Raw genomic sequence first — 20,825 nt, forward strand, 5'->3', positions numbered from 1 at the left:
TATAAACCCCATCTTGTTATCCTCGATGGCAATAATACAATATGTGTCTTGCAACCCTTTCCGTCACTGGGTAAGATCACCGCAAGATTGAACCCAAAGCTAAACACTTCTCCCATGGCAAGAAAGATCAATCTAGTAGGCCAAACCAAACTGATAATTCGAAGAGACTTGCAAAGATAACTCAATCATACATAAAAGAATTCAGAGAAGATTCCAGTATTATTCATAGATAAACTTGATCATAAACCCACAATTCATCGGATCTCGACAAACACACCGCAAAAAGAGATTACATCGAATAGATCTCCACAAGAGAGGGGGAGAACATTGTATTGAGATCCAAAAAGAGAGAAGAAGCCATCTAGCTAATAACTATGGACCCATAGGTCTGTGGTAAATTACTCACAACTCATCGGAGAGTGAGGGAGTCCTGGATTAGGGGGTGTCTGGATGGCCGGACTATGACCTTTGGCCGGACTCCCGGACTATGAAGATACAAGATTGAAGACTTCGTCCCGTGTCCGGATGGGACTTTCCTTGGCGTGGAAGGCAAGCTTGGCAATACGATATGTAGATCTGATCCCATTGTAACCGACTATGTGTAACCCTAGCCATCTCCGATGTCTATATAAACCAGAGGGTTTTTAGTCCGTAGGACGAACAACAATCATACCATAGGCTAGCTTCTAGGGTTTAGCCTCTTTGATCTCGTGGTAGATCTACTCTTGTACTACCCATATCATCAATATTAATCAAGCAGGAGTAGGGTTTTACCTCCATCGAGAGGGCCCGAACCTGGGTAAAAACATCGTGTCCCTTGTCTCCTATTACCATCTGCCTAGACGCATAGTTCGGGACCGCCTACCCGAGATCCGCCTGTTTTGACACCGACATTGCTGCTTTCATTGAGAGTTCCTTTGTGTCGTCACCTTTAGGCCCGATAGCTTCCTCGATCATCAACAACGACGGGTCCAGGGTGAGACTTTTCTCCCTGAACAGATCTTCGTATTCGGCGGCTTTGCACTGCGGGCCAATTCACTCGGTCATCTGGAGCAGATTGAAAGCTACGCCACTGACCATCATGTCAGATTCGGAAGTTTGAACTACACGGCTGACATCCGCGGAGACTTGATCTTCGACGGATTCAAGCCGCAGCTGAGCGCGCTGCACTATCATGAGGGGCATGATCTAGCTCTGCCGCCGGACAGTGTCCAGAAGGCCGCTCAGGTGTCTGCTCTGGCCCTTAGCTCGGAGCCGACTGCACCAATCGAGGACGGATGGTTGGACACCGCCTCGGGGGCTGCAATCTCTATGGCGATCGAGCCGAATACCAGCCTTGTCCTTTGCGAAGCTCGTGACTCCAAGGTGCCAAACCCCTCTTCAGACTCCGGACCATCTGCACCCCTTCCAATCGAACTCGATTGGACTCCGATCATGGAGTTCACCGCTGCGGACATCTTTCAGCACTCGCCCTTCGGCGACATCCTGAGTTCACTAAAGTCTCTCTCTTTATCAGGAGAGCCCTAGCCGGACTATGGTCAGCAAGGTTGGGATGCGGATGACGAAGAAATTCGAAACCCACCCACCACCCACTCCGTAGCCACTGTCGATGATTTAACCGACATGCTCGACTTCGACTCCAAAGACATCGACGGTATGGACGTCGATGAAGGAGACGAACAAGAACCAGCGCCTATGGGGCACTGGACAACCACCTCATCCCACGATGTATGCATGGTGGACACACCTAAAAGAAATGACGACGAGGATCAAAAGGCGCAACAAGGGATCGTTCCCTCGAAAAGCAATCAAAGCGGCGGCATAAGCGCCACGCCAAACCCACCTCGACAGAGACCTAGCCATAGAGCAGGGCGAACCGGCGGACGACGAACATGCCGTCGAGCAACCGTCCGAACAGGGCAACTTGGATAAACAAACCAAACAACCCATCCCCGGCGAATATAATAGTCCGGACGACCTCACGCCGGACAAGTTGCTGGAGCAGAAGAACCTCCACCAAAGGCTCGTCGCCACTGCGCGTAGCCTGAAAAAGCAGAAGCGGAAGCTCAAAACAGTGGAAGATGCACTCAGAATCAGATGGGGCAAAGTACTCAACACCGCACACAAGTACGGCGACAGTCACCACACAAAGAGCTATCCGAAGCGAAAATTACTACCGTAATTTGATGAGGAGGCCTTAGAGCCCCCACAGTCAAAAAACAAGGAAGCCACCAGGTCGGATAGATGACCCCATGACCGACATCGAGCGGCAAAGGGCGCCGCACTCAATCCGGCACGCAATCCGCACAAGGATTCGCATCAACAAGACGGCACAACCACATCTATCTACGGGCCAAGAAAGCAAGCTCTAGTAAGCAATGCAACGCAACAAATATCCGAACATCGCGGCACACCCAAATACAGGGGCACCGCACATCCCCTATGTTTCACCGATGAGGTGCTGGACCATGAATTTCCAGCGGGATTCAAGCCCGTAAACATAGAGGCATACGACGGAACAACAGACCCTGGAGTCTGGATTGAGGATTATATCCTCCACATACACATGGCTAGAGGAGGTGACCTCCACGCCATAAAATACTTACCCCTCAAGCTCAAAGGGCCAGCCCGGCATTGGCTTAAAAGCCTCCCCGAAAACACCATAGGAAGTTGGGAAGAGCTCGAGAATGCTTTTTGGGCAAACTTTCAAGGGACCTATGTCCGACCTCCAGATGCAGACGATCTAAGTCATATAACTCAACAACCCGGAGAATCAGCCCAGAAACTCTGGAACAGATTTCTTACTAAAAATAATCAGATAGTCGACTGTCCGGACGCTGAAGCCCTAGCAGCTTTCAAACATAGCGTTCGAGACGAATGGCTCGCCAGACACCTCGGCCAAGAAAAGCCAAGAACAATGGCCGCATTGACAAGCCTCATGACCCGCTTTTGCGCACGAGAGGATAGCTGGTTGGCAAGAAGCAGCACCAGCGACCCAAGTACATCCGAAGTCAATGATGGAAACGGGAAACCGCGCCATAGCAAGGAACAACGCCGGATCAAGGATAACAGCCTGAAGAGCACAATAGTCAACGCCGGATTCAAAAGCTCTCGGCAGAATCAGAAAAAGCCGCCCCCAAAGATAATAGGGACGAGCTATCTAACCTCAACAAAATCTAGGACAAAATATGCCAAATCCACAGTACTCCCGGGAGGCCTGCAAACCACACCCACAGAGATTGTTGTGTCTTCAAGCAATTCGGCAAACTCAACGCCGAACACAAGGGGCTCGACATACCAAGCGAGGATGACGACGAACCCCACAAGCAGAGCACCGGAGAACAAAAGAAGTTCCCGCAAGAAGTCAAAACAGTAAATTCACTTCATGTGACAAAAGGGAAAAATAGAGTGGCGCCTATGGAGATACGCGCCATACGGCCTGTCCCAGAGGAGTCCCGCCACTGGTTGTTACAACCAATCACCTTCGATCATCAGGATTACTCTAGAGGTATCCGGAGCGCATGCTGGACTGCCTTGTTCTTAGATCCTATAATTAACGGACTCCACTTTACACAAGTCCTAATGGACGGCGGCAGTGATCTATACCTGCTATATCAGGACACAATCCGCAAAATGGGGATAAACCCAACAATAATTTGCCATGGCAACACTTCCTTTCAAGGGGTCACGCCAGGCCCAGATACCCATTGTATGGGTTCCCTCTTGTTAGAAGTTATGTTCGGCTCCCCCGACAACTTCCGAAGCGAAAAGCTAACCTTCCACATCGCCCCATTCATAAGTAGCTATCAAGCACTACTGGGACGCGAAGCTTTCGCCCGCTTTAACGCAATATCGCATTATGCATCCCTTACACTCAAAATGCCTGGTCCACGAGGCATCATCTCATTAAAGGGAAATATCGAGCGTTCCTCGAGCGCGGACGATGGTGCGGCTGCCTTGACAGCCGCACACTAAACCAGCTTTACTAATTAGAGCACCTAAACAGGTCGTTCAAGACCCCGGACATGGCTCGACGAGTCTGGCATAAACATACAAAGGCTTAATAGCCGCATACCCCTATACAAGGGGCTCCGCGCGTTTACACCAAGAGACAATAAAGCTCAATTCTACCCATTTTCTGTATTATACTTTGTTTATTTTAGCATAGATTTCTCGCACAATTGTTTTCAACTAAGTTCCTCACTTTTACAGACGAACACCATGCTACACCCGTCCAGGATGCGGCACAACAGAGATACAGGTGCAGACGTGCAGTAGGGACCCGTTTCAAGGATTCTTTTCAGATTAAGACCCTGCGTAAACCTTTTTACTGTCTCTTGTTGATAACATCCCCCGGTTTTTGCTATAACCAAGGAGGAGGCTGGCGTCTTGGCATGTGGCCATGCCAAAATTTTGTGCGTACCTGGACACCAGGGGCTTCTTACCAAGGGCTTTTGTTCAGCCCGTTTTCATAAAGACCGAATACCTTAGGGAGTGTTCGGCATCGCGAGTTTGGCCTTATATGCATCAGCTCCGAATCATGTCTTTGGTCAAATGTTGGGTTTGCCTAACTCCTGTGTTTTGCTGCCTTACGTTCCGCTCTATCGGCTAGGGCGGCACCAGGAGAACTACTGCGATTGTGCCTCGGTTCGGCCAGGCGAGCACCTCAGTAGAGAAAGCCGAAAACTGACTGTCATGATATAGCGAGAGACTGGTCAACCACTCGATGAGTTGCCGGAATCTTTAGGATTCCTCCGCATTAACGAAGGGCCGTTTCCCGGTCAGGCACACATGTGCCCCGAATTCGGGCGAGCGCGGTGCCCCTAGGGGCCATTCAGTAGCCCCACTGTCTCCTATGGCTAAGTGAAAGTGATAAAGCATTATAGTCCGGTTGCCTAGTTCTCTGCGCTATCACCTCCTTTATAGTACCAAGACGTTGGATCAAGTGTGAAAATGCGCCTTCTGCGAACACCCCCGCGTTATATGCGTGGGGGCTGAAGCCAACGACTGCCATCTTTCAGGTTATATATACATATACATTAACGGCCGCACATGAGGTATTCTAATTCTTGAAACCACAAGTATAAAAAGCTTTTATATTCCATCAAAACATTGTTTTACAATAGTACATGTTATTCGAACATAACATCCTTCGAGCACTGCATATCTATTAAACGAGCTCCCTGCAGAACTTCCTCAAAATAGTGCTCGGCAGGCACTCGGCTTTCGTCCGAATCCTGGAATGCAACAGCACTGGCCTTCATCTCCGCCCAGTATGTCTTGACACGGGCAAGAGCCATCTGTGCACCCTCTATGCATGCTGACCTCTTCATTGCATCAATATGCGGCACCGCACCAAGGAACTGCTGCACCAAGCTAAAATAACTCTTCGGCTCAGGCCCTTTCAGCCACAGATGACTCACAACATGCTTCATGGTGAGTCCGGATAACCTGTTCAGCTCCGCCCATGCGGCCAAATGATCGGGTACCGAAAGTGGGTGCTCTGTGTTGTGGAACTGCAACCAAAAAAGTTCTTCCAATTCGTGGTCATTTAGACCCCGGAAGTGTTCGGTCGCGTCCGCGGCACTCGCCGCCAAATCCAGATAAGTGTTCGCCGCACTCCACTTCCGGTCCAACAGAGCATACTTAGGATCCCCGAACTTCATCCGCAGCATATAGGGCTTTCCAGCCGTGATATCTCCGGCCTGACGTAGCTCCTCCTTCATAGCTCTCATGGCAGAGCGAGTGTCCTTGGCCTCGGCAGAGACCTTTTCTAGGTCCTTTTGTGCCACCCTATCTTCTTTTTCAAGAAGCTTGCAACGGTCGGCAGCATTCTTCAATTTTACAGCCATCTCGGCCATTTCCTTCTTGCTCTGGCAGTGAGCAGCCTGTTCGGCTTTTAGCTCTTCAGCCGCCTTTAAGGCAGCCACATCACTTTTCCTGGCTTGCTCCTTGGCTCGGGCAAGTTCCGCCCGAAGGTTCTCCATGGCAGCGGCACCATCTGCATTAGGCACACATGTTATAAGGTACGAGCATCAAGCTCCTTTTACCAGATGTCTTCGGAGACATTACATACCTTGCTCCTCGTCCAGCCGCTCATTGACAAGCGCGATGTCGGCATCTACCATGTCAAGTTGCCGCTTTAGCTCGACAAATTCATCAGTCTGGCTAGCCACCGAACACCTCGCCACCTACATAGGAAATGCGACGTATTATACCTGGGATTATGATCCTCTGCGCGCCATCATTTTTGACAACGCACAGAGCCTCAGGGGCTACTATCTATACAGGGCGCATTTTATATATGCGGATCTGTCAAAAGGTACATCATTTCGCGTACCTCAAAACCTGTCAGTAAACTCCCGGCAGCCTCGTACAATCCGCTTTCCGTGGATGAAATCCTTCTAATCGCCGTGTTCATCAACACACGGTGTTCTTTTGAGATAGACGCTCGCCCGAGCAGATCCTTCAGCTCCTCCGACCGTGCACCGGACGGTGCCGGACTCGTCCGAAGACCTTTTTCGAAGGCCGGATTCGGAGAAACCGTCCGAGACGACACCTCGGGGTCACCCGCCTTGCAAGACGGTACAGCTAGGGGAGGCGTTCCGCTCTCCATCATCTCCGGACGAAGATCCCTGAAGACGAGCTCTGCTGAGAAGGCTTGAGATCCCAACTGCAAGGTAAAATTTCGGTTACCTTCCTCAGAAATAAAACAGAGATGTCACTCATTTTAAAACCCCTCTCTTTACTTACGGCTCGTTGGAGAGCTGATCCCCTTGGGCGCAATGCGGTCGGGGCACCCTCTGGCGCCGGACCCTCTGATGAAGATTTCTTCCCCCGCTTTGAGGCTACCGCCTCCGGGTCTTCAGAGGCGGTCCTTTTCTTTCCCTGGTTAGGGGAATTCTCGATTCCTCCTCTCTTGACAGCCTCCTTCGCGGAGGCGGTAGCTTCTTGGTTCCCCTCTTCGCCTTCTTCCAAAGGCGCAATCTCCAGCATCCTGGTCAACACGGGATCCGGCGTGGTCTCAAGGAGGGGGGTCGGACACCTGATAAGCTTTGCTTTCACTATCCATTCCTGTTCAAAGGATAGCTCTTTTGAGTGCGGTTTTATGATAAATATGCGGATAGCGTCTCCGGGTACAGGGCTACTTACTTGAGTATCCGGGCGATTGCAGCTCAGACCTGCGTCCTCGGACAAGTCCGGACACATTGCTTGTGATCTGAAGAACATTTGTACATCTCCACGGGCGTCGTGTCCATAAAATGTTGGAGAGCTCGTGGTCCTTCCGGATTAAACTCCCACAGACGGAGGGGATGACGTTTGCAGGGCAGTATGCGGCGAATCAGCATAACCTACGCCACTACAGCCAAATTGATATCTCTTTCTAGGAGATCTCGAATGCGGCCCTGCAGCAAGTGCACGTCCTTGGACGGCCCCCAGTTAAGCCCTTTATTGACTCATGACGCTAGCCGTGGTGGGGGACCCGAGCGAAAGGCAGGTGGCGCCACCCATGTGGTGCCCCTGGGAGCTGTGATGTAAAACCACTCTCGTTGCCATAAGCCGAACTCCTCTTGAAAAGAGCCCTCTGGCCATGGAGCATCGACAATCTTGCTTGTAATAGCACCTCCGCACTCAGCGTGCTGTCCCTCGATTATCTTCGGTTCTACCTTGAAGGTCTTAAGCCACAATCCGATGTGAGGAGTAATATGGAGGAAGGCCTCACACACGACAATGAACGATGAGATTTGGAGGATGGACTCAGGAGCTAAGTCGTGAAATTCCAGCCCGTAATAAAACATGAGCCCCCTCACGAAGGGATCAATCGGGAAGCTTAGCCCCTGAAGGAAGTGAGATGCGAACACCACGCTCTCACCGGGTTGGGGAGTGGGAATAGCCTGCCCTTGAGCAGGCAGCCTATGCGAGATTTCGCCGGTTAGATACCTGGCATCTCTCAGCTTTCGCACGTCTTCTTCCGTAACGGAGGAAGGCATCCACCGTCCTTGGAGGTCGGAGCCGGACATCATCGAAGGTCTGAAGCGCCCGAATCTGGAGCTTTGGTTGTTGGAACTCGAGGCGAGAGGCAGATTTGATTGGATTGAAAGAAAGGAGTCGAGCCTTGGTCTCTTTATAAGGAGGTTGAATACCGAGAGCCCTCCCCGTGACCTTTTGGGACTCACTTTCAATTAAGAAGTCATACCAATAGCACGGTTGGGTTACCCACGCCCGTATTAATGAGAACTAGCGGGGTGTCCCGCGCATTTGCGCGGCTAGATTTACATTTTCTGCATGTTCATATTATTTATTTGCTATCAATTTCAGGCATGGTTGACTATTGTTTCATTTGGCTTGCGGCTATATTATTTTGAATGGTGAATAAATATTGTAGTTAAATGTCCATCCAATGGAAGCATAAGTGGAATTTTATAGAAACCACCAATGAAGTATATCAGGTTCTTAGGCTGGCCATAGTGGGGGTAACATAAGTAGTATTATGCACTTGGGACTCGCAAACATGCTTATGATGCAGACAATTAAAGAAGAGAGAGATGGTTATAGTCAGTGGCATAGGCAGGCCCAGGGCTGCCCTGGCCATGGCCTGGGGCGTGAAGAGAAAACTCTTCGTGTAATGTAGCTACAGTTGTGTACTGTAGCTACAGTATATACTGTAGCAACACGGCTGGCCCAGGACGTAGGGATTTCCTGAGTATGGCACTTGTTATAGTAACATAGGTCGATACCGTAACATAATAAATGTGATGCTACTATGTGTCATGCATGACAATAAATGAGACCACATATGATACTAATCTATGATACTATCTAAGTTACTCCCCATTATGACCAGCCATAGTAAGAGCCTCTGTACGTCACAGCATGCCATCAATTGCACCGAGGATGAATGATTCGCCATGTAAAAGCGTACAATTTCCTACATATTTTTTCTTTCTATGTCACATATCTTCGCATATATGTTAATTTTGACGAAGAATGCTCTAAGAAGTTTTGCGTCAAAACACAGATCTGCATAGTGATGCTTTTATAATGTGACTAACAATTCAAATATCTTCACCTATTATTTTTGATTGCACAACCCTGTTTTTCTTACGTGCCAAATAAACCTCTATGCACGTAGCTAATGACGGGAAAATGATACTTGTTGCCTTTTTTTATGTAAACATAACATCATAAATAGTAATTAGCATGCACGAATACGTTTTGTAGTGGAGCTTAAAGAAATACATATGGGTTTTGTGTCCAGCCTTCAACTTTTGCTTGGTCCACAATATGGTCCGTCCCACATAGAAGAAAAAGCATGTAAAATTCCGTCTAAGTATTTGATTAGTGATTATGATGAGTTCACGTCATGTTAAATTCCACTGGAAGCAATAACTTTGATTAGCGCTTAAGATAGTTTTCACATAAAAAATCTTATAGGTTTAATCATAATCATATTTACATGTTTTAGAAAATTTTAAAATAACTGAAAGAGAGAAAAATTGGAGACCATCTGTATACTTGTATAGCCGGGCCAAGAATTTTCAAAGTAAAAACAATAATGATTTATAAATTTTAGAATTTTGCAAGAAATTTCATGTGTGCATGTAGCTGTGCACCACATATATGTGTAATTTATTATTAAATATTCTATTTTTTGAGAAAATATGTATAGAAATATGTGGATCTATAATAGTATGTATTATATATATATATATGTTGTAGATTTAAATTATATTCCTAACCCATAAATATATGTTGGCGATGAATAGCGTACCCTATGTATTTTGTAATATATACATTTCATATATTTCCGGTCTTATAGATAGTCAAAATAAAGCTCAAAATACATATTACACACTATATATCTAGATGGATAGAGCGTATATATTTCTCCATTCCATTCTACAGATGTGCACTGATCAGCTTTATGTGCCAATCCACCCACACACAAAAAAGCTTTATGTGCCAATAAATATAATTCGGATTTTCCTTTCCAAGCTTTAAAATGAAATGAAACTGCTAATCTATCAATTGGCTTCCATTGATTCTTAACACGCATGGATGTGTTGAGTTAAATTTTTTTAGTGTCACGTTAAGTTAATTTCTATTTAGTAGTAGACGTCAGCATGCTAGCTTTTCCATTTGATCCGCATGCTGTATATCATGGGCTGCATGGTGTCTTTTAAATCTGTACCGTTCAGCGTAATGACGCCCAAGACTGCTACACGATTTCCGATTATTTTTTTATCTTCCGAGTCATCAGCGTGACATCTCTATCAGTTAGTGTCCGGCTAGAATACGATTAATTTATTGTGCCTCTATTGGATTGGGTCTGTACCAACGCTGGTCCAACATCTATTTTCTAAGTGTCCAGCCTTTTTTTACATATGCATCAGCGTGATTACGGGCCGCTTGTCGGTTCGCCCTTCGCCGTGTCCGATTGTAACAGTGCGTGTCCTAATGTGGAGGTGCATGCAAAGTTGTATGCTTCTTGTATTTAGGCACGTGATAGACATATTTGCATCTAATTTTTTATTTGTTAATTCTAACCGCTGCGAACTTATGATCCCATATATAGCCGTGTTATATATGCACATATATACACGTGACGGTCAATGCGACGGTATATGCGTGTTTCACATGTTACATAATAACTTTAAATCTTAGCCATTATTATTTTGATCAAACGGTGCAAATAATATTAGTATATGTGGATAAACGTGATGGCTTGTTTGACTTCTATTTTAATTATATAATAGATAGATAGATAGATCCCGGAATAAGGGGACACAATCTCTGCTTTGACAAGACGTGCCAAGGAAACCGCCTCGCTAAACGCGCTGAGGTGGGACAGTAAAACGATTCGAATAAAGGCTTGGCTGTGGCATGATGTCACGCTACGGAATACGTCAGCAGATTAGATTTGTGCGAATATTATTCTCTCTATGGTGGTATGTGGAAATTATTTTGCAGAGCTGGACACTATCCTTGTGTTCAACATCTTCTATGAAGTATTCGAAGGAGGAACCCGCCTTGCAATGCCGAAGACAATTTGCGCGCCAGACTCGTCGTCATTGAAGCTTGGTTCAGGGGCTACTGAGGGAGTCCAGGATTAGGGGGTGTCCGGATGGCCGGACTATGACCTTTGGCCGGACTCCTGGACTATGAAGATACAAGATTGAAGACTTCGTCCCGTGTCCGTATGGGACTTTCCTTGGCGTGGAAGGCAAGTTTGGCAATACGATATGTAGATCTCCTCCCATTGTAACCAACTCTGTGTAACCCCAGCCCTTTCCGGTGTCTATATAAACCGGAGGGTTTTTAGTCCGTAGGACGAACAACAATCATACCTTAGGCTAGCTTCTAGGGTTTAGCCTCTTTGATCTCGTGGTAGATCTACTCTTGTACTACCCATATCGTCAATATTAATCAAGCAGGAGTAGGGTTTTACCTCCATCGAGAGGGCCCGAACTTGGGTAAAAACATCGTGTCCCTTGTCTCCTGTTACCATCTGCCTAGACGCACAGTTCGGGACCCCCTACCCGAGATCCGCCGGTTTTGACACCGACAGAGAGGCTATGGTGTTGATGTAGAAGCCCTCTGTGATTGATTCCCCCTCCGGCAGAGTGCCGGCGAAGGCTCCAAGATGGAATCTCACGGATACAGAAGGTTACAGGGGTGGAAATTGTGTTTCGTGGTGCTCCTGGATGTTTTCGGGGTCCGTGGATATATATAGGAGGAAGAAGTACGTCGGTGGACGCCCGAGGGCCCGCGAGACAGGGAGCGCGGCCTACAGGGGGGCGCGCCCTCCTATCTCGTGGGGCCCTCGGAGCTTTCTTGACTTGCACTCCAGGCTCTCCGGATCAGATTTGTTCCAAAAATAACGCTCCCGAAGGTTTCATTCCGTTTGGACTCCGTTTGATATTCTTTTTCTTCGAAATACTGAAATGGGCAAAAAAACAACAATATGGGCTGGGCCTCCGGTTAGTAGGTTAGTCCCAAAAATGATATAAATGTGTAGAATAAAGCCCATAAACATCCAAAAGGGGTAATATAATAGCATGGAACAATCAAAAATTATAGATACGTTGGAGACGTATCAAACATCCCCAAGCTTAATTCTTGCTCGTCCTCGAGTAGGTAAATGATAAAAAGAGAATTTTTGATGTAGAATGCTACCTAGCATAATTCATAATGTAATTTTCTTTCATTGTGGCATGAATGTTCAAATCCAAATAATACAAAATAAAAGTTTATCTGGACATAAGAAATAGTAATACTTCAAGCATACTAATCAAGGTAATCATGTCTTCTCATGGCTAAAGAAAGTTATCCCTACAAAATCATATAGTCTGGCTGTTGCTCTATCTTCATCACACAAAGTATTTAATCACGAATAACCCCGATGATGAGCCAGACAATTGTTTCATACTTTAATAATCTGAAACTCTTTCAACTTTCACGCAATACATGAGCATGAGCCATGGACATAGCACAATATGTGGAATAGAATGGTGGTTGTGGAGAAGACAAAAAGGAGAAGATAGTCTCACATCAACTAGGCGTATCAACGGACTATGGAGATGCCCATTAATAGATATCAATGTGAGTGAGTAGGGATTGCCATGCAACGGATGCACTAGAGCTATAAATATATGAAAGCTCAACAAAAGAAACTAAGTGGGTGTGCATCCAACTCGCTTGCTCACGAAGACCTAGGGCACTTTTGAGGAAGCCCATCATTGGAATATACAAGCCAAGTTCTATAATGAAAAATTCCCACTAGTATATGAAAGTGACAACATATGATACTCTCTATCATGAAGATCATGGTGCTATTTTGAAGCACAAGTGTGGAAAAAGAGATAATAGCATTGTCCCATCTCTCTTTTTCTCTAATTTTTTCTTTTTGCTTTTTCTCTTCTTTTTTTTGCCTCTTTTTTTTCTTTCTTTTTGGCCTTTCTCTTTTTTCTTTTTCTCTTTTTCTTTTTTTTCTTTTTGTAAAGTCTGAAGTCTCATCCCGACTTGTGGGGGGATCATAGTCTTCATCATCCTTTCCTCACGAGGACAATGCTCTAATAATGAAGATCATCACACTTTTTTGGATTTACAACTCAAAGCTAGAACAAAATATGACTATATGAATGCCTCCGGCGGTGTACCGGGATATGCAATGACCCAAGAGCGACATGTATGAAAATTATGAAGGTGGCCTTGCCACAAATATGATGTCAACTACATGATCATGCAAAGAGCAATATGACAAAAGTAATGTGTGTCATATGAACGGGACGGTGGAAAGTTACATGGCAATATATCTCGCAATGGCTATGGAAATGTCATAATAGGTAGGTATGGTGGCTGTTTTGAGGAAGGAGTATGGTGGGTGTATGGTACCGGCGAAATTGCGCGGCACAAGAAAGGCTAGCAATGGTGGAAGGGTGAAAGGGTGCGTATAATCCATGGACTCAAAATTAATCAAAAGAACTCATATACTTGTTGCAAAAAATTTAGAAGTCATCAAAAATCAAAGCACTACGCGCATGCTCCCAGGGGGATAGATTGGTAGGAAAAGACCATCGCTCGTCCCCAACTGCCACTCATAAGGAAGACAATAAATAAATAAAATTATGCTCCAACTTCATTACAAAGCGGTTCACCATACGTGCATGCTACGGGAATCACAAAGTTCAACACAAGCATTCATAATCACCCAACTAGTATGACTTTAATATTAATACCTCCATATCTCAAAACAATTATCAAGTATTAAGTTGATCATAGTATCCAATTCACTTCCTATGATAGTTTTTGTTATACCCAACTTGGATGCTCATCATTCTAGGACCAACTTTGTAACAATAGCAAATACCATGTTGTTCTAAAAGACTCTCAAAATGATATAAGTGAAGCATGAGAGACTAGCAATTTCTTCAAAATTAAGACACCACCGCCGTGCTCTAAAAGATATAAGTAAAGAACTAGAGCAAAAACTATCAAGCTCAAAAGATATAAGTGAAGCACATAGAGTATTCTAGCAAATTCTAATCAAATAGGCTTCTCCCAAAAGGTGTGTTACAGCAAGGATGATTTTGGTAAACTAACAAGCAAATACCAATATAATACACGACGCTCCAAGCAAAACACATATCATGTGGCGAATAAAAATATAGCTCCAAGTAAAGTTACCAATGAATGAAGACGAAAGAGGGGATGCCTTCCCGGGGCATCCCCAAGCTTAGGCTTTTGGCTACTCTTGAATATCTTGGGGTGCCATGGGCATCCCCAAGCTTAGGCTCTTTCCACCCTTTATTCCATAGTCCATAAAAGCTTTACCCAAAACTTGAAAACTTCACAACACAAAACTCAACAGGAAATCTTATAAGCTCCGTTAGTGAAAGAATACAAAACCACCACATAAGGTACTGCAATGAACTCATTATTTATTTATTTTGGTGTTAAACCTACTGTATTCCAACTTGCTTATGGTTTATAAACTAATTTACTAGCCATAGATACATTGAAATAAGCAAACAACACACAAAAAACAGAATCTGTCAAAAACAGAACAGTCTGTAGCAATCTGTAACTAACGCAAACTTCTGGAACTCTAAAAATCCTACCAAAATAGGACGTACTGGACAATTTGTCTATTGATCAGCAGCAAAAATAATCAATGCAAAATCACGTATCTGTGATGTATTGAATTTTTTATCGTGAGCGCAAAGTTTCTGTTTTTCAGTAGAATCAAATCAACTATCATCATAGTTTATCCTATAGGTTCTACTTGGCACAAACACTAATTAAAAGATAAAAACACATCTAAACAGAGATTAATTTAGTAAGATGAAAATTTCTACAACGATATTTTCCTCTCTTATAATAATTACATGTAGGATCATAGGATCATAGGCAATCTCAACATGACGAGAGGTAATTTAGTAAGATGAAAATTTCTACAACCATATTTTCCTCTCTTATAATAATTACATGTAGGATCATAGGCAAATTCAACAATATAGCTATCACAAAACATATTCTTAACACAATCCACATGTATGCAAAGTTGACACTCTTCCAAAATAGTGGGATTAACATTAACTAAAGTCATGACCTCTCCAAACCCACTTTTCTAAAAAAATCATAAGATTGAACATTCTCCAAATATGTGGGATCTAAAGTTGACACTCTTCCAAATCCACTTTCAATATTGTAAACACTATTATCAATCTCATATTCATCATGGGGATTAAATAAATTTTTAAGAACATAAGAAGAATCACCCCAATCATGATCATTGCAACAAGTAGTAAACATAGAAAAACTAGCATACCCAAGCTTAGGGTTTTGCATATTATTAGCACAATTGACATCAAGATAATTTATAGTAAAATCATTGCAATCAAGCTTTTCATTGAAGGAACTACCAAGTATGGGTGCAATAGCAACGATCTCATGTTTAACATAAGGAACTATAGCAAATTCATCTTCATAAATATTGGCATCATGGCCACAAGAATAGCTAGCATCATGTTCATCAAGGGATATTTCAATCAAATGATCGGAATCATCATTATCTATAGATTCATGCATATCATTATTTTCTTCCAAAGCAATGGTCATTTTTTCAATAAATTCTTGGACATAGACATTATGAGCAAAGTTTTCATTGCAATATTTAAGTATGATGGAATTTTCAGACTTGTTGAGAGTAAAATCATACTTTTCAATCAAAGAAGGAACTTCATGAGCACCCTTAAAAATGACAAATTCTTCAATTTGTTCGATATCATAGTAACTATAAACACCCTTAGCATAAGAAGATAAGATTTCATTATCATTGAACTCACATAGGTAGGGAAGATGTTTTTTAGGGTTCTTAGAGCAACAAGTGAAATCACAACTTTCACAAAGATTCCAAGCATAGCATAGCAAACTATTTAAATGATACCATAAGACCTTCCCTTTTTCAGACAAACGATGACGCAAAAAATGAGCATGCTCATCTAAAGATTTCCCATCAACTAGGCTAGTTGGGGTTTCAGCACGAGCGCATAAGGATCGAAGATGATCCAAGTAGAACACTTTAAGTGGATCCATAACAATAGATTTTTAGCAAGCAAAGATGCAAGCACGTAGAAGGCACATGGAGACACGAGCAAACAAAAAGACAAGCAAAAGAGAGGAGAGGATTGGGAAAGAGAGGGTGAATAAAACAGCAAGGGTGAAGTGGGGGAGAGGAAAACGAGAGGCAAATGGCAAATAATGTAAATGCGAGGGAGATGGGTACTTGGTATGTCTTGACTTGAGCGAAGACCTCCCCGGCAACAGCGCCAGAAATCCTTCTTGCTACGTCTTGAGCTAGCGTTGGTTTTCCCCGAAGAGGAGAGGGTGATGCAGCAAAGTGTAGCGTAAGTATTTCCCTCAGTTTTGAGAACCAAGGTATCAATCCAGTAGGAGGCTCCTCAAAAGTCCCACGCACCTACACAAACAAACTGAGAACTCGCAACCAACGCAATAAAGGGGTTATCAATCCCTTCACGATAACTTCCAAAAGTGACATCTGATAGAGATAGTATGATAAGATAAATATATTTTTTGTATTTTATAATATAGATGCAAGAAAGTAAAGATGCAAATAAAAGTAAATTGGAAGCAAATATGATAAGAGATAGACCCGGGGGCCATAGGTTTCACTAGAGGCTTCTCTCGAGAGCATAAGTATTACGGTGGATGAACAAATTACTCTCGAGCAATTGATAGAAAAGCGAATAATTATGACGTTATCTAGGCATCACATCCATAACAAGTAGACCGACTCCTGCCTGCATCTACTACTATTAATCCACACATCGACCGCTATCCAGCATGCATCTAGAGTATTAAATTCATAAGAACAGAGCAACACATTAAGCAAGATGACATGATGTAGAGGGATAAACTCACGCAATATGATATAAACCCCATCTTGTTATCCTCGATGGCAACAATACAATATGTGTCTTGCAACCCTTTCCGTCACTGGGTAAGATCACCGCAAGATTGAACCTAAAGCTAAACACTTCTCCCATGGCAAGAAAGATCAATCTAGTAGGCCAAGCCAAACTGATAATTCGAAGAGACTTGCAAAGATATCTCAATCACACATAAAAGAATTCAAAGAAGATTCCAATATTATTCATAGATAAACTTGATCATAAACCCACAATTCATCGAATCTCGATAAACACACTGCAAAAAGAGATTACATCGAATAGATCTCCACAAGAGAGGGGGATAACATTGTATTGAGATCCAAAAAGAGAGAAAAAGCCATCTAGCTAATAACTATGGACCCATAGGTCTGTGGTAAACTACTCACAACTCATTAGAGAGGCTATGGTGTTGATGTAGAAGCCCTCCGTGATCGATTCCCCCTCCGGCAGAGTGCCGACAAAGGCTCCAAGATGGAATCTCGCGGATACAGAAGATTACGGCGGTGGAAATTGTGTTTCGTGGTGCTCCTAGATGTTTTCGGGGTCCGTGGATATATATAGGAGGAAGAAGTACATCGGTGGACGCCCGAGGGGCCCACGAGACAGGGGGCGCGCCCTACAAGGGGGGGGGGCGCCCTCCTATCTCGTGGGGCCCTCGGAGCTTTCTTGACTTGCACTCCAGGCTCTCCGGATCAGATTTGTTCCAAAAATAACGCTCCCGAAGGTTTCATTCCGTTTGGACTCTGTTTGATATTCCTTTTCTTCAAAATACTGAAATATGCAAAAAAACAGCAATATGGGCTGGCCTCCGGTTAGTAGGTTAGTCCCAAAAATGATATAAATGTGTAGAATAAAGCCCATAAACATCCAAAAGGGGTAATATAATAGCATGGAACAATAAAAAATTATAGATATGTTGGAGACGTATCACACGTTTGTTCCAAAAATCGCGCTCCCGAAGGTTTCATTCCGTTTGTACTCCGTTTGATATTCCTTTTCTTCGAAACACTAAAATAGGCAAAAAACAGCAATACGGACTGGGCCTCCGGTTAGTAGGTTAGTCCCAAAAATGATATAAAAGTGTAAAGTAAAGCCCATAAACATCCAAAACAGGTAATATAATCGCATGGAACATTAAAAAAATAATAGATACGTTGGAGACGTATCAAGCATCCCCAAGCTTAATTCCTGCTCGTCCACGAGTAGGTAAATGATAAAAATAGAATTTTTGATGTGGAATACTACCTAGAATAATTCTCAATGTAATTTTTTTTAATGTGGCATGAATGTTTAGATCCAAATGGTTCAAAATAAAAGTTTATATTGACATAAGAAATAGTAACACTTCAAGCATACTAATCAAAGCAATCATGTCTTCTGAAAATAACATAGCTAAAGAAACTTCATCCCTACAAAATCATATAGTTAGGCTATGCTTCATTTTCGTCACACAAAAATGCTCCCATCTTGTATACCCCCGGTGACAAGCCAAGCAATTGTTTCGTCCTTAAATAATCTCAAACTTTTTCAACTTTCACGCAATACATGAGCATGAGCCATGGATATAGCACTATGGGTGGAATAGAATGTGATGATGGGGATTGTGTGGTGAAGACAAAAAAAGGAGAAAGTCTCACATTGACGAGGATAATCAACGGGCTATGGAGATGCCCGTCAATTGATGTCAACATGAGGAGTAGGGATTGCCATACAACGGATGCACTAGAGCTATAAATGTATGAAAGCTCAACAAAAGAAACTAGTGGGTGTGCATCCAACTTGCTTGCTCACGAAGACCTAGGGCATTTTTAGGAAGCCCATCGTAGGAATATACAAGCCAAGTTCTATAATGAAAAATTCCCACTAGTATATGAAAGTGACAACATATGAGACTCGCTATAAGAAGAACATGGTGCTACTTTGAAGCACAAGTGTGGAAAAAGATAGTAACATTGCCCCCCTTTTCTCCTTTTCTCCTTTTTTTCTTTTTTTTCTTTGGGCCTTTATTTTTTTTCTTTTGGCCTTTCTCTTTTTTTTTTCTTTGACCTTTCTTTTTTTCTTTTTGGCTTTTCTCTTTTTTCTTTCTTTGGGGACAATGCTCTAATAATGATGATCATCACACTTTTATTGATTTACAACTCATGAATTACAATCCAAAACTAGAACAAGATATGACTCTATATGAATGCCTCCGGCGGTGTACCGGGATGGGCAATGAATCAATAGTTACATGTATGAAAATTTATGCATCGTTGCTTTGCCACAAATACGATGTCAACTACATGATCATGCAAGGCAATATGACAATGATAATATGTGTCATGATGATAAATGGAATGGTGGAAAGTTTCATGGCAATATATCTCGGAATGGCTATGGAAATGCCATAATAGGTTGGTATGGTGGCTGTTTTCAGGAAGATATAAGGAGGTTTATGTGTGATAGAGCATATCGTATCACGGGGTTTGGATGCACCGACGAAGTTTGCACCAACTCTCAAGGTGAGAAAGGGCAATGCACGGTACCGAAGAGGCTAGCAATGATGGAAGGGTGAGAGTGCGTATAATCCATGGACTCAACATTAATCAAAGGAACTCATATACTTATTGCAAAAATCTACAAGTCATCAAAAACCAAGCACTATATGCATGCTCCTAGGGGGATAGATTGGTAGTAAAAGACCATCGCTCGTCCCCGACCGCCACTCATAAGGATGCACAATCTAAGAACACCTCATGTTTCAAATTTGTTACACAACTTTAACCATATGTGCATGCTACGGGACTTGCTAACTTCAACACAAGCATTCTTTAAATTTATAATCACCCAACTAGTATGACTCTAATATCACTACCTCCATATCTGAAAACAATTATCAAGTATCAAAATGATCATAGCATCCAATTCACTTCCTATGATAGTTTTTATTATACCCAACTTGGATGCCCACCATTCTAGGACCAATTTTATAACCATAGCAAATACCATTCTGTTCTAAGAGAATCTCAAAATAATATAAGTTAAGCATGAGAGACTAACAATTTCTACAAAATTAAGCCACCGTCGTGCTCTAAAATATATAAGTGAAGCACTAGAGCAAAAACTATCTAGCTCAAAAGATATAAGTGAAGCACATAGAGTATTCTAATAAATTCCAATCAAGTGGGATTCTCCCAAAAGGTGTGTACAGCAATGATGATCATGGAAAACTAAAAAGAAAATACTAATATCATACAAGACGCTCCAAGCAAAACACATATCATGTGGCGAATAAAAATATAGCTCCAAGTAAAGTTACCGATAAACGAAGACGAAAGAGGGGATGCCTTCCGTGGGCATCCCCAAGCTTAGGCTCTTGGATATTCTTGAATATCTTGGGGTGCCATGGGCATCCCCAAGATTTGGCTCTTTCCACTCCTTATTCCATAGTCCATCAAATCTTTACCCAAAACTTGAAAACTTCACAACACAAAACTCAACAGGAAATCTCATAAGCTCCGCTAGTGAAAGAAAGAAAAACCACCACATAAGGTACTGTAATGAACTTATTCTTAATTTATATTGGTGTTAAACCTACTGTATTTCAAGTTCTCTATGGTTCATACCACTTAATACTAGCCATAGATGCATCTAAATAAGCAAACAACACACGAAAAACAGAATCTGTGAAAAACAGAACAGTCTGTAGCAATCTGTAACTCTCGAATACTTATGGAACTCTAAAAATCCTACAAAAATAGGAAGTCCTGGGCAATTTGTCTTTTGATCCACAGAAAAAAGAATCAATGCAAAAGCACGTTTCCGTGAATTCCTAAAATTATTTTCATGCGTGCAAAGTTTCTGTTTTTCAGC

The sequence above is a fragment of the Triticum aestivum genome, chromosome 2B (assembly GCF_018294505.1).
Source record: "Triticum aestivum cultivar Chinese Spring chromosome 2B, IWGSC CS RefSeq v2.1, whole genome shotgun sequence".
In the NCBI taxonomy this organism is placed as follows: Eukaryota; Viridiplantae; Streptophyta; class Magnoliopsida; order Poales; family Poaceae; genus Triticum; species Triticum aestivum.